At 40.8% G+C, this 12,356-nt stretch overlaps 1 protein-coding gene across 1 annotated transcript in view; it reads right to left on the bottom strand.

Moving 5' to 3' along the window:
• Positions 1-12,356, bottom strand: part of PHF21B (PHD finger protein 21B) — a 174,888-nt gene that overhangs the window by 44,332 nt on the left and 118,200 nt on the right. The gene's annotated exons all lie outside the window — the stretch shown is intronic.

Genomic DNA, 12,356 nt, shown 5'->3' with positions numbered 1-12,356 from the left:
TCATTCCCACTTGTCTTACCACTGGATGCCAGGGAGAAGAGATTAGTATCCTCTACTTTCCCTACTCAGGAAGCTGTAGAGAGCCATGGGGTCAACCCCTCAGCCTCCTTTTCTTCAGACTAGACAAGCCCAAAGCTCTTAGCAGCTCCTCATAGGACATTCCTCCCAGCTCTTCCACCAGCTTTGTTGCCCTCCTCTGGACCTCAACCTTCTTCAGTTGTGGGGAACAGAACTGCATACAGTACTCAAGGTGAGGCCACACCAATGTTGAATACAGTGGAATAATCACCTCCTTTGATGGCTGGTTATGCCATGTTTGATGCATCCTAGGATGCAGTTTGCCCTCTCAGCTGCCAGGACAAATTGCTAACTCATATTGAGCCTTCTGTCAACCAGCATCCCCAGATCTCTTTCTGCAGGGCTGCTCTCCAGCCACTCCTCTCCAAATCTATGCCTGTGCCCAGCATTACTCAATTCCTAGGTGAAGAATCTGGTATTTCAACTTGTTATAATCATAGTCCAATAGTACAATCTATCTAGATCCCTCTGCAAGGCCTCCCATCCCTCAAGAGAGCAAACAGCACCTCCTAGTTTGGCATCATCAGAAAACCTGCTAATGGTACATTTAACTCCTGCACCCAAATTGTTGATAACTATATTGAACAGGACTGGCCCTAGAATTGAACCTTGAGGAACACTGCTCATGACTGGTCACCAGACAGTTAAATCTTCATTCATTACAACTCTTTGAGCACTCCCCTTCAGGCAGTTCTTCACCCAGCACACTGTGAACCCGCTCACCTCACAACTGGACAACTTGTCTAGAAGGATGCTGTGAGGGATGGTATCAAAAACCTTATTGAAATCCAGAAAATAACATTCATCACTTTCCCTTCATCCACTAGGTACATATCAAATCAGTTAAACAGGACTTTCCTTTTGTGAACCCAAGTTAGTGGTGCCTGATGATTGCATTATTCTTTAAATGCCTTTCAATGTTCCTCAGTACAAGATATTAGAGGTAGCTCCTTCTGTGAGCAAATACATTATGCATTCTACATAAAGTTTACACTGTAGATGGAGAAGTGTTACTAGTTAAATTAGTATTATCTTTATCCCTTACTAATTGTGTTGGACACCAAGAGCAAGTAAATTATGTTGCTGTAATACAGAGTTAAGTACACACAAGTTTCGCCCCCATCTTGCTGCACTTTGTTTAGCACCAGTCCTTTGCTGACTTTTCTTTCTGTAGTGATACAGATATCCATAGATGTAAATGTATGTGTTCTGTTACAGATGTTCTGAATGACACCTCTTTTTTCAAGCCGCACCCACAGAGGCTCCAAAAATAGTGAATCTAAGATTTTCTAAATAACTTGTACCCTATTTTCTCCATTAAAAAGGACAGATAGCTTATAAATTTAAGATTGGGCCACAGGTCTAAAAAACATAGCTAACTTTTCCACTTCAACCTCTTCTGTTTTGTCATTGCTGATCACAGTTAGTATTTTGGTTAACTGGCTAATATTCTTAAGGCAAGGTTGTATAACTTCTATCTAACGTTTCTTAATTGCCGTTGGGATGACACGGCAATATAAGCAAGCAGATGATTGTCATTATAACAGCAAGAGACACTTACTCACTGATCACAAAAACTTATCAGGCTGCTAGAAATAGCTAATAAGGAAAGAAAAATAGATTCTTCTAAATTTCTCTAAATTTAACTCCCTTCAAAACACAAGTATCAGATCACAGCCAGTAAGATAAAATATGCTAATATTACCCCTATGTGGTAATGAAATTTGCCAATAGAAAGGAAACTATAATGTAATCAGGTGAAAGAAAGTAAAACTGCGTCAGGTCCATGCTGATATAGTCGCCTTAGACCTCAACAACAGAGTGGTAAAATAGTCTATTTCATTCTAACTAGAGCGTTTTATAAGACTACCATGTATCTTCATGCAGAATATTTTTAATAAACATGTCCTACAGCGTTTATATTTTTAACTCCTCTTGGAGACATTTGGGGGTGTGACGTTACATATTCAACGAAGATGAAAATTTGCATAAGACTTGCCTGAGTTAAACAATAAAGAGAGCTGCACAGTTACAAAAATTCAAGACAATTTTTCCTGAGTACTCTTAGATTATCAGTACCCTGGATTATCCATGAAAAAATGTACTCCATTAAAATTCTGTCCTGAGACAAGGGGTGTGGCAGTGTGTGTAGAGAAAAAGCAGCACTTACAACCAGGGCTGCCAGAGCAAGTAAGTTATACCTTTCTCCAGAAGTAAAGGTATTGGCAGCAGAGTGAGGAACAGAAGGGTATATCCACCTCAGTTATCCCTACAGGGTGACACATAGACTAAAAACAATGGGAAAGATACTTTAAAAAAAAAAGGAATTACTTATTTCTTTGCCCTGTCTACCATATCCCAGTCTTACACATTGGGAAGGACAACATGATGAATTCCTGCAGTCTGGAGAGAAGTAGAACTTGAGCTACCACCTGCTGCTATTGCCACTTATTAGACTTAACACAACTTCCTGATTTATACCACCATGAAATAAAATTAATTCTGCCCAGTTATTTTGCTTTTCAGGGTGAATACCAGAATGAACTTTCCAACTCAAACTAAAGGAAATGAAAGCTTATTGTAAGTACGATCTACATTTTCCCTCCAGGTCAACAGTGTTTATAAACAGAACGAGATATTTTTCATGATGCCGTGAAGCCTGCATTTTCCCTGGGAACACCAGGATCACCACAACTTCTTCTGGGTTGCACGTATACCCTTTACAGAAAGTTAAAACAGGACCTTCTTCCTTTTGGAAGGTCATGCTCAAAGCGTGACTACACTTCTTAGCATTTTTATTTATGCCACCTCTGACCTTGAAAATACACATTCTGATACTTTGGTTTCTACAGATACAAGTGGATTTGCAAGGATTTTCAAACTGGCCAGCAGAATACCATGTATTAAAATCCAAAGTGCTGACAGTGAGTGAAATTGGGAATTGACTGTAAAGATAAGAATCAAATTACTCAGAAGTTAGATAAGATACAGTTATCAACTGGTAGGATGCACAAAACCTCCACGTCTGAGTAACAAATGTCTTTTCTTGTACTACTTCAAATACCAATCACAAGGAAAAAAAAAAAACAACAACAAACAAACCCTGTCTAGAACAGAAAGACTCTGTCCAACGAGGAAGGAGCTCGTCTCAGCTTCTGGGCACATTGCTGGGCAAATTCCCTTTTACATTTCAAAACACAGAATCACTGAGTCAAAAGGAATGAGAATGAGAGAAGAAACAAGAAATGCCACAAAATGACTCTGCACTGTTCTCTTAGCTTCACTTGAAGATAAACCCAGGATCTATTGTCTGTGGGTATCAGAGAAATGAACTATCATTAGTTCTGTCACTTGCACTCTTAAAAAAATTGTCATATTTGTTTTCCTGAAGTAGGAGTTTTGTAGAGTTCTCAAGAGAACAAAACCAAATTATTGCATTCTCAGGTTATGAAATTTTCAGTGACAAAGACACAGTCTCCTGTTTACAAATGTTTTTATAGTAAAGATCAGTTACTTAATATTCAAGGAAAGAACCTCAGTATAAAAATCATATAGCCAAGGGAAAATTCAAAACTTTAATCTCACATTAATAATAGTACTATAATATGTTCAGGCACAGAGATATCTAAAAATCTATTTTACTTTTCAGTATTTACATTATTCTGTTATTGTTTCCCAGCTTGGGCAGTAAATAGTTCAACAGTATCAGCACAATTCAATGACAGACACCTCTGTACTTGTTCTGTAACACATTTTATGTTATCTCAGGGTACTTCACCTAGGTCAGTATTATTGAATCCATTGTAGAAATGAAAAAAATCAAGATGTAGAAGTAAAATAGTATTGTCAGGGCTAGACAGTTGTGCAGGTGAAAATGTAAGCCAGACTTCTTGCTTCCAGTGTCTCATCCATGTGAGTGATTAACCTCATCTCATCTGTCGATGTATAGTCACATCTGAGTCATCTAATTTTTAGGTCAGATTTTAATGATCAAACCAGGATGTCTCCATGATGATGGGTGAAAACAGTGGAGTACAAAACAGAGGGAATTGCAGTTGCGGTCTCTGCGATGGAGGACATGCAGGTGCTAGAATGGGTGGTTGGCCAGGTTGGCTCTGGGTACATTTTTCAGTGCATCTTAGAGCACTGCTTTGCTCCATTTTAAGTGGCAAATAAATGAACAGATAAACCCACTTTCCTGACAAATAAAAAAGTAAATGTCCTTATCTGATATTCTTGGTCAGGCAATGAGAACTAGACAACCCCCTATGGCTCAAGCTGGTAACAGGACAAATATTGCTCACACTCATCTTAATATTTCAGTTCCAGCTGGGTCCTCAGCTCTAGCACATGGGCTGCAAGAGGTGAGTAATTAAGATACCTCCTCCCCTCAAAGGGAAATAAACTTTTATTTCCTCCTGCTAACAGTGCTACCTACTTTCACTCACAAACCGCCCACGCTTGCCATAGTGAGCTTGGTGAATCAAAGACTCACTACTTCCACACTATCATTTTCATCCATGTGGGCCATTTTTTTTATATCCTTCCTTTTTGTCCAATTTGTCCAAAGAGCAAGCTGGTGCACATTCTTACAAACCTTTAATTAACAAGCTGAAAAGACATTTTTCTGGCAATGCCTGACCTTTAAGCACTTTGTATGAATTTATCGATACCAGCAGAAACAATAATTTAAAAGGTTATTTTATGAGTACTGAATAGTTTATGGCAGCACTTTTGTCAAGATAAATGAGTTTCTTATTTCTACATTTACAGCTCTAAGCATTTTAATAAAAAAGGTCCATAAAAGTCAAAGATAACTCCAAATCTCTCCTCTATCTAAGTCAACTTGGGCCTTTCTGGTGATCCGCTGAAACACCTGCAATGTGGAGAGAGCACCGAAATGTCCACTGATGGGGTAAAGTGAAGAGCCAAGTTTCAGTTTGCCTCAGAATTGTTTTGACTTGATTGTATGCAATTAAGTCAGATTTATTATCTTTATACTGAGATTTTTTTTCAAACAAAATCAAATTAATCAGGTGTATTTCCTACTGTCTAATTCACTAAACTTTACATCCAGCAGCGCTTATTATGCCAGGCAAGCATCTGGGAGCTCACGGCCCCTTGCTAACTCCTACCTCAAGCCCCAGCCCCAGCCCTGGACTGGAGCAGGAATCTCAGCCACTGCATCCACCATCCACTGTAGGAGATAATGACTAAGGAACGCACATGGCTGCAGCACCCTTGTCTTCAGTGACCTACACAGAGCAGACAGGTATCTGGCATGTCAGGGACAATTTTTTGCTTGAGCAATCCACAGACGCCCTCGGACAGGAACCACAGCAGACTCCCTGTGTAGCTGACCTGCAATCTCAGTTGCTGGGCAAGTGTCATCCAACAGCATGCTCTGAAGGGTCACATTTTGAATTGCAGAAACACGTGAAGACATATAAATGGAATAATCTTTTCCAGTTGTCAGCTTGCCTACTACAAAAGTAGTAATAAGAATTTAAAAGAAGAAAACCAACTCAAAATTCTCCAAACAAGAGGACACAGTTGCATTAAAAGACAAAAAAAAGCAGTTCCTCTCATGTAACCAAAAGTAAAGGAAAAATTTAGAAGATATTGCCAAGTGTAGTTAAAAAAGAAAATAACTTATCGCCCTCAGTTCTTCTATTAATACCCAATAGCATTGTAACTATTCACTCTATTTTCTATTCCTATACATAGCCTGCATTAAATAACACCATCCCTAGATCAAGGCTTTCAAGGACAACTGAAGGATATAATTGCGGGGATAGTGGCAAGTAGAAGACAAAAAGTGAATCAAAGAAGTATGGTACAAACACAGAACAAGAATCCAAAGGATGACGGCTAGAGATAGTTAGAGGATAAAAGGATGCTGAAGGACAGAAAAGAATGAGATTTATATTGTTGACGATCAGACTACATCCAGTTTCCTCCTATTATATTATTACTTCTTTAGATAATACGTCATTTTTTAAATCCACGAAGTTGTGCATATTTACCATTTTAGTAAACTTCTGCATTTCAGCCCTGAATGAACACATACATCTCTCGCACTCTCTCTTCAGATATGTATCTCTACTTTACTGAAAGGTATTTGCATTTTACCCAGTCTGAGTAAATATCAGACCATTGCTATATTTGCTCTGAATTACAAATTCCCTTCCCCCTTCATTTGGATGTACTAGCAAATGTTCAAGGACCTGTTCCTACAATTCATTATCCATACAAACTCATTGCTGAGCTTGGGTACATGAGCAATTTAGGATTAGATCACAGATGTTAAACTGTTAGGGGGCACAAATTGCTTTCCATTTCAGAATAACACCAGTACAGATAAAATCACTAAAGTCAATAACTGAAGAGAATCAGACTCAATGAGTAACAGAAGGTTAAGAAGTCACATAGCCTTTCACTATAACATGTAAGCAAAATAAATACTTAGAATCATAGAATGATAGAATAGTTAAGGTTGGAAGGGACTTTAAAGATCATCTAGTTCCAACCCCTCTGCCATGGGCAGGGACACCTCCCAGTAGGTCAGGATACTCAAGGCCCCATTCAACCTGGCCTTGGACACCTCCAGGGATGGGGCAGCCACAACTTCCCTTGGCAACCTGTGCCAGGGCCTCACCACTCTCAGGGTGAAGAAATTCTTCCTAATGTCTAGTCTAAATCTGCCCTTCTTCAGTTTATACCTGCTCCCCCTCATCCTATCACCACAAGCCTTTATGAGTAGTCCCTCTCCAGCTTTCCTGTAGGCTCCTTTTAGGTACTGGAAGGTCGCTGTAAGATTTCCTTGGAGCCTTCTCTTCTCCAGGCTGAACAACCCCAACTCTCTCAGCCCGTCCTCATATGGAAGGTGCTCTAGCCCTCGGATCATCCTTGTAGCCCTCCTATGGACCCGTTCCAACAGCTCCATATCCATCTTACGCAGAGGATTCCAGAACTGGACACAGTACGCCAGATGAGGTGTCACAGGGGAGGAACAGAGGGGTAGAATCACTTCCCTCGACACACTGGCCACGCTTCTTCCGATGCAGCCCTGGATATGGTTGGCCTCCTGGGCTGTGAGTATGTATTGCCAGCTCATGTTGAGCTTCTCATTTACCAGCATCCGCAAGTCCTCTGCAGGGCAGCTCTCAATCACGTCATCCCTCATCACGTACTGAAAACGGGGATTGCCCTGACCCAGGTGTAGGGCCCTGCACTTGGCCTTGTTGAACCTCATGAGGTTCTCACAGGCCAACTTCTCCAACTTGTCCAGGTCCCTCTGGATGACATCTCGTCCTTCTGGTGTGGCAACCACACCACATCTGCAAACTTGCTGAGGATGCACTTAATCTTGCTGTCAATATCACTGATGAAGACATTAAATAGCAACAGTCCCAGTACGGAAACCTGAGGGACACCACTTGTCACAGATCTCCATCTGGACATTGAGCCATTGACCAGTACGCTTTGAATATGATCCTCCAACCAGCTTCTTATCCACTGTACCGTCCACCCATCAAATCCATATCTCCCCATTTTAGAGAGGAGGATGTTGTGGGGGACTGTGACAAACGCTTTACAGAAGTCTAGGTAGATCACATCCATCCATTTACTTGTGTCCACTGCTATGGTTACCCCATTATATAAAGCCACTAGGTTGGTCATACAGGATTTGCCCCTGTTGAAGCCGCGCTGGCTGCCATTAACCACCTCCATGTCCTCCACATGCTTTAGCATAGTTTCTAGGAGAATCTGTTCCATGATCTTCTTGGGCACAGAGTTGAGGCTGACAGGTCAGTAGTTCTCAGGGTTGTTTTCTCTATCCTTTTTAAAAATGGGCACAATGTTACCCTTCTTCCAGTCACCAGGGACTTGTCCTCATTGCCATGACTTTTCAAATATCATGGAGAGTGGCTTGGCAACCACATCAGCCAATTCCCTCAGGACTCTGGGATGCATCTCATCAGGTCCCATAGACTCATAAATGTTCAGGTTCCTCAGGTGGTCATGAACCTGATCCTCCTCTACACTGGGAGGGGGTTTATCCCCATGGTCACTATCTTGCTGTGCCATGACCCAGGAGGGGTGAGGAGAGCAGTTACTGGTGAAGACAGGCAAAAAAGTTGTTAAGTACTTCAGCCTTCTCCTTGTCGGTTGACATGTGATCACCATTTCCAACCATCAGTGGAGGTACCTTCTCTTTGACTTTCCTCCTTTGACTGACATACCTGTAGAAGCCCTTCTTGTTAGTTTTTACTTCCCTTGCCAAGTTTAGCTCCAGCTGTGCCTTGGCCTTCCTGACTTCATCCCTACAAAACCGGGCAGTGCCCCTATACATATCCCAGGTTACCTGTCCCTGCTTGCACTACCTGTGTAGTTCCTTCCTTTTCAGTTTAACCAGCAGGTCTCGACTCAGCCACACCGGTCTCTTCCCTTCCCTGCCTGATTTTCTACATACGGGGACTTCCAGAATTACACCAGTACAGATAAAATCACTGAAGTCAATGACTGAAGAGAATCAGACTTAATGAGTAACAGAAGGTTAAAAAGTCACATAGCCTTTCACTACTGCATGTTAACAAAATAAATACTTAACTCAGGAACATATGGGTTTGTTGTATCTTAGAAGAACAGTGCAATTATTTGAGTTCGACTGACATTGCATTGCTGTATTATTTGCAAACTATTTTATACTGACATCAATACTGCAGCGCAAATATTGTGTTCCTACAATGTATTACAGAAGCATTAATCTTTTTCTTTTTCAAGTAGATATGCATCTCTCTAAGATCTAGTTCTTCTTCGTGTTGCAAATAAGACACCTAAGCTATTAAAAAAATGTTTTTGTCTGTTATGTGTTCAATATTGGCAACAACAGTTTTACAGAATGGATTTTTAATGTGGTAGTGACAGGGGAACAGATTGCTATGGCAACAGCAAAGATGAAAATTCTTAACCTGAATGGATCGTCACTGAAGTAATTGCAGAGGGTTTTTTATCCATTCTACATCCATTTTACAACTTGAATGCTGCATTCAACCTTGAGCTTGCTTTATATAAATGCCAAGCACTATGTGCAACCTCCAGCTTCATTTGACTTAAAACTTGCTGCACCTTACCTGAATAATCCAGGATAGTTGCTGTCCTCTACCTAACCTAAACATCTGAATGACTATTATTTTTCCATAGAGTCTAGTAGTAAAAGCACTGTATACTGGGATATAACTGAGGCTCCCACAAGACGTGCACGCATACAATTATTGCTTTCCTTCTAGATTTAACTTCTGTGTAAATCTGTGGAAATTATTCTTCATTTTCAAAATATGGTGAAAGTACTATGCATGGTATTTCTACTAATCTGGTGGAATAATGACATATTAGTTTCACACTCAGATTGTATCCCAAAAAAAGAGAATGCACTTCAGACACATATTTTGTGTAAACACTAGTTTAATTGAAATTTCATAGCAATTTCAAGATTTCTCTTCCACCTGTAAAAGTCTTTGTTTCCCCCACTTCCATTCTTTTTACTCAGAATTCATTAATCATGCTCTTGCATGCATATTTATTATTGTTATAAAGTAGAGAATCACAAACACAGAAAATCTTGTTGTTTTTTAAAAGTATCAGCATTTTTTAAACCATTCTTTCTTTGGGCAGTAGAAACACCACTTAAACCAACCCTCATTGTAGCAAATTAATGATGAACCAAACTATGTTGCACGCTTTCCGAAACAGCCTGCAACTGATCTCACTGCCCATTACAAGCCCCAGTACTGGGGCAGCAACATCAGCAGGAGGCGAGGTACTACCTTAAATTCCAAACCTGCTTTGAAAACCACAGTGTGAACCAAATTCTTAACTGCTGGTGAGGTATTAATTTGGCACTGTCCCATGTGACATCCTTCTTTCTAAATTGGAGAGATACGGATTTGATGAATGGACTACTCAGTGGATAAGGAATTGGCTGGATGGTTGCACTAGAAGATTTGTGGTCAATGGCTCAATGCCCAAGTAGAGATCAATGACAAGCGGCACTCCTCTGGGGCTGGTATTGGGACTAGCTACTTTGAACATCTTTGTCAGTGACATGGACAGTGGGATTGAGTGCCCCGTCAGTAAATTTGCCAATGACACCAAGCTGTGTCATTGGCAAATGTGTGGTGTGGTCAACACGCTGGAGGGAAGGGATACTCTCCAGAGCGACCTTGAGGGTAACAGTTTTAAGCTGGAAGAGGTAAGTTTTAGATTAGATATAAGAAGAAACTATTGTACGGTAAGGGTGGTGAGGCACTGAAACAGGTTGTCCAGAACAGCTGTGGATTCCCCATCTGTAGAAAAGCTCACAGCCAGGCCAGATGGGACTTTGAGCAACCTGATTTAGTGGAAGATGCCCCTGCCCATGGCAGGGGAGTTGGAACTAGATCATCTTCAAACCAAAAATGTTCTGTAGGTCTATCATTCTATTTGTATTCATCCCTTTCAACATCATTGATCTGAAAGAAAATCCACAGTGGCATCTAGTCTCATAAGGGTATCAGAAGAGTATATGCAGAGATAAAGCAAATAATTTTCTGCTTTTACCATGGCTCTGAGAATTTTCAGAGCACTGTCTAATTTATCTCTGCTTTTACCAGGGCTCTGACTTTTCAGACCACTACCTTGCAACTTCCACATGTCCACCTGTGCAAACTCAACAATACAAAATCCAGTTGAACACACAGTGAGTGAGGCAAAGGAAAACCACAATGAGTAAAGTTCAGGAGTTCCCCTGATTCAGAAATCCCACTGCAAAGGTATGCAAGGGGATAGTCAGCTGTGTCAAATACCTGTTCTTAAACACAGCTTCCATCACATTACTTACTGGTTAGTAGCTTGAAAAATACAAACCCAAGTCTTAAAAAGAGGGGAAGGGAGAAGGGAAGGGGAAGGGAAAGGGAAGGGAAAGGGGAAAGGGGAAAGGGGAAAGGGGAAAGGGGAAAGGGGAAAGGGGAAAGGGGAAAGGGGAAAGGGGAAAGGGGAAAGGAAGCCCTGCTATGTGAACTCCATTTGCATGCACATACCTGTTACACGATTTGAAGCTTTATTCAGAAATCATATTTCATTAATTAAGTCTCCACCTCCTGCACAAATGAGTATAGTCTCCCTGAGCTGCAACAACAATACTCAGCAGCTGTGATCACACCTACAGTCTCTTGCTCAGCTGATTCATAAAAGATTTGCTGTTTAACTACTAAAATGTTCCAGGTTGATGTTGTTTTTAATGACTAATGTCTACAAATTTCTTATTCTCTATTTCTATTCCACAGCCTGCAGAAATATTTCTCATTAAAGGGAAAAATGCATGTACAGCATGTCACACAAAACTGTTTCTAGCCTTTCCCTCAAGTGAGTTCAAGCATGAGTGAAAACTTTCAACAGAGCCCCAGCAGCTGCTAAAATAACAGTGCTCTACCCCGGTTGTAGGACATGAGGATATGGAAAGAGAAGTCAGGACGAGGGAAAAATAAAGGAGCAAATTACTACAATTCCTTAGTGATTTAGGAATTCTCATCCATCAGAACGGCCCATGCAGCCTATTAGCAGCTACTGAAAAATTATCTTCCAAAACTTTCCACCTTAGCTACTGAAAAATTAAGATTATCTTCCAAATCATTCCACTCCAGCACCCACAGGGCTCAGAGCTGCTTTTGCAGTTCTTGCTCTCAGTTTTTATTATGCATTCTTCAGTCACTCTGAAGAACTGGAAAACATGAGGGAAGTGACAGCCTGAGACGATCTAATTGCTCACTGCCACGCAGTCCCTTTTGTCGGGCCCTGAGCTGAGCTAATTCAGCTTGCTAACCAGGATAAAGAAAGTTTGCTGCTAGTTGAATTAGCTTAGGGAAGTATTCAACAAGCAACAGAATAAAATCAAAAGAAAAAGCAACATTTCTTAGCTGGGGAGGGGGGGAGCGGGGGAGACAAAAACCAAATACACAGGGGAACAGAAAAGCTGAATGACAGTTCCAACCTTTTTGGAGAAAGGAAGCTATTAGATCAGTTCACCCATAATAATTGGATGTTGTTACCAAAAGTAACTTCCTTGAGCACAGAACCTGGGGAAGGAACATGAAGACTTTGCCTGAATTTCACACGAAGTGTGTATAAACATGATCAATCTTAAAATTCTACTGTTAATAGAACTAGTCAGAAAAGATGCAATCACTTTCCCAGAAGATGTTAATTTGAATGTGCAGAACATCCCATAAGCTTGGTTT

Source organism: Phaenicophaeus curvirostris, chromosome 1, assembly GCF_032191515.1.
Source record: "Phaenicophaeus curvirostris isolate KB17595 chromosome 1, BPBGC_Pcur_1.0, whole genome shotgun sequence".
Taxonomy (NCBI): domain Eukaryota; kingdom Metazoa; phylum Chordata; class Aves; order Cuculiformes; family Cuculidae; genus Phaenicophaeus; species Phaenicophaeus curvirostris.
The sequence above is the reverse complement of the archived record's forward strand: the minus strand, read 5'-3'. Positions and strand labels throughout refer to the sequence as shown.